The sequence below is a fragment of the Lactuca virosa genome, chromosome 9 (assembly GCF_052849685.1).
Source record: "Lactuca virosa cultivar CGN04683 chromosome 9, Lactuca_virosa_CGN04683_v6, whole genome shotgun sequence".
Classification (NCBI taxonomy): domain Eukaryota; kingdom Viridiplantae; phylum Streptophyta; class Magnoliopsida; order Asterales; family Asteraceae; genus Lactuca; species Lactuca virosa.
The window spans coordinates 74,535,785-74,539,322 of record NC_136434.1 but is presented as its reverse complement, the minus strand read 5'-3'; positions in this window follow the sequence as shown (position 1 = coordinate 74,539,322).

Genomic DNA, 3,538 nt, shown 5'->3' with positions numbered 1-3,538 from the left:
GGTGCCGGGGATCGAACCCTGGACCTCTGGTTCATACACTCAGCGCTTTACCAACTCAGCTAGCGGACTCCTTGGTTCATCCTTCCGATTTTAATTCAGATACATTGCCATTCGCACCAACTTTCGGATTTTTGTCAATTTCAGCCCAAAATTCAATTTCTTTTAATTTTAAATTCCAATTTCAACCAAAAATTTTAGATTTTAATTTTTAACTTTTTACTTAAAATTTTGACTTTGACTTTTAAAGTTTGACCTTTGACTTTAAACTTTGACTTTCTCGTTTAACTTTTAAATTTTCAAATTTAGCTTTTCGGTTTGACTTTTAAGTTTGACTTTTCAAGTTTGACTTTTGAGTTTGACTTTTTTAATTTAACTTTTGAGGTTGACTTTTGAGTCTTTTAGTCAAAGGGCATTTTTAAATTTAAGTTTGACTTCTAGTTGTGCTTTTAATGGTTTTTGAGGACATGAAAGAGAGTCGTCAGGATATGTTAAGACAAAATTTCAACATGTTCGATTATATCCCTGGAGAAACCCTGGAAGCTCAGTTGAAGCGATTTACTACACTTACTACTGGGATGAATATAGCTGGGATTTTCTTGACTAAATCTGAGAAAACAAAAAGCTGTTGAATTCACTTCCGAAATCATGGGATAAGAACGTGGCTATCATCAAGAAGACAAAAGATCTTAATCGTCTTAGTCTTGTTGATATAATTGAAGAAATTGACGCTTTGAAGTGTGGAAAAACAATGTGTTCCGCAAACCTTCCGGTCAATGAAGTTTCATGTTCTCAATCATGTGAAGTTTCATGTTCTCAATCATGTGATGCTACGATTAAACTTCTTCGTGAACATAATGATTTATTAAAAAGAGAAGTTGAGGACCTGAGATATGAAGGTTATCAACTCAAGAAAGGACAGAAACCCCTAAAGGCCCAGTTAGAAACAAAAATAAAGGACTTTAGGAAGCTTCAGGAAGAATTCAACAACAAGTGTGAAAATTATGACTATATTAAGAGACAACTTGATGCTGTAACTGAAGAACTTGACGCTTTGAAAATTAAGTGTGGAAAAACAGATGTTAGTTTCAAAAATTATACTGCGTCAAGTAAGACAGTCGAGTCCTTATTTGAAACCCAATTAAAATTCAAAGATAATCAAAACAAGGGTCTAGGGTATGATAGTGTTCCTCCACCTTTCAATCATAACTACACATCCATCCCTACGACACAGGAAGAAATTGACAGGGTGGCACATCTTCAATATGGCAAACCAGCTGGTTTTGTTTCAGGAGATATTCAGGTTGAAAATTCTAATGCTTCTACTTCATGTGCAGGTAAAGTAACAGAAGATGAGAACAAGGAGAACACTACTGAACAAACCAACATCTCCTTGAGATCTGAATCTGTTGCTTCGAACTCAGTTGCTTCTGATCAACCTGCTGTTGAGAAATACAGGCCACCAATTCCATTGAAACAGAGTGCCTGTTGTAATTGTGCATGTGGGAACAACCAACGACAAGGCAAAGATACGCCACCAGGGGCAGGAAGAAACAACTTCACAGTGAAGAAAAAGACATGTTTTCACTGTGGAACACCTGGACACATTGTCCGAAACTGTCCAAATCGCGCATACGTTCCCTACTACGCACATGGATGGCAAAACGCGCCAAGAGGGAGATATTCCAAAAGAAACCCCTCAATGTCACGTTCAGACAATGATGACTGGAATGCGCAGAAGAGCAAGAATCAAACTCCAAAGGACAAGAATCCAACTCCCAAGGGAAAGAAGGGAATGTCGGCCAAGAAGCCCAATCCAAGAGATGCTCTAGTGAAATAAAGATCGGTTAGGTCAAAGTCATCTCAACGGCCGACATCAAGATCAAAAGCAAGTATTGAGCCACCCATCAGATCGAAAAAGAAATGGGTTAAACCCAACTACAAATGGGTTCCAAAGGCTCACTCTCCCAAATCAACTAATGACTCTAATATTTCTTCATCTTCTGTTTGTGATAAACAGGACATGTCATGGGAGAATGTACCGTGCAAGGATGACAAAGGTCGACCCAGTTTCAAAATGGACTGGGTTCCGAAGACCAATTGATCCCGCTTTGTGTCAGAGCAGCTATGGAGGCATATCATCAGACTTCGGTTTGTTAGTAGTGGCTGTTCCTGGCACATGATAGGAGACATCTCTTAACTGTACAACACACAGAACATTGTTTGGGAGTATGTGTCCTTTGCGGGAAAGGAAGAAAGGAAGAGATCACAAACGGGGTTAGTGCTTAATGATGTGAAGAATTTTTGGATCTGTTCTGAGATTACGCGTGCTGTTCTCAGACCTTCTGGATGCAAATTCAATCGGTGACTTACGGTTTGAGTTTTCCTCTCTATACTCCTAAGTTTTTCTTAAGCTGATTCGCTTTAAAGACTAATTTTTGTTTTAGGATAGTTTAAATTTGTGCATTTACTTTCGTTTCTCTCCTATGCACAAATTTAGGGGGAGAAATAAAAACAAAACAAAAAATAGAAAATTTTAAAAAATCCAAAAACATTAGAAAATCAGAAAATCCAAAAATATGTTGGTTATGGAATGTGCTTGAGGGAGATGTTTTGGGAAGTGATATAATCATGTGATAACAGGCAATCTGAATCTGTGTAAGGGGCTGAATCTGAATTGTCTAGGCTCTGTGTTCGATGCGCTGGTAGGCACGAAAGATTAAAATGGACTTGACTAGGCTTGGTGAACTTAAGGAATCTAGAGACTTGAAAAATCTTGACCTAGATAGATGCATTTAGCCTGACAATACGACGCTCAGATAGGTTGAGCAGGGAGATATACATGATAATCCACCGGTCACATTAAAGTTATCCGTATCTAGAACTGTGGTTTAACTCTTCCTCGATGTACGTACTTTGTCCTTAATTCCGGTATTGATGGGGTGACTGGGGAATTCCGATAAAGTAGGTCTGTAGAAAATTATTTTCTTGCTTTCCTTCTGTTAGTCATATGTTGCCTCCTCTGCGTGATTGAAATACATCCGACCTAGACTGCAACATATGCAACTCTATTTCTATGCATCTTCTATCTATGCAATTCTTTCTATCTGTTAGCCATATACTGTCTCCTTTGCGTGACTCATAATCCGACCTGGTACACAGTATATGCACCATTCTACTTCTCAATCCCTCTAAAACTTCAGTTAGTCATATGTTCCACCCTCTGCGTGATTGGAAGAGATCCGACCTGGGTGTATAGCATATGCATTCTAAATCTATCTTCTCTCTTAATGATTGTCTGCTCACCCGATGTAAGGAGTATTCTGGAAGTCCTTGATTACTGGAGCATATCAGGAAGCGGGAAACATGTTCCAGTACAATTAAAATTCAACACTCACAGATTGTCTATAGATCTCGCTGCTAAATTTAGGTGGACAACAATATCCCTGGTCGTCGTCAGATGAATGGTCCTTAAGATATAGTATCTAGGAACTTAGGATCACTTTGTCTTATAATTAATAGTATGTCCTAATTTTGTCAC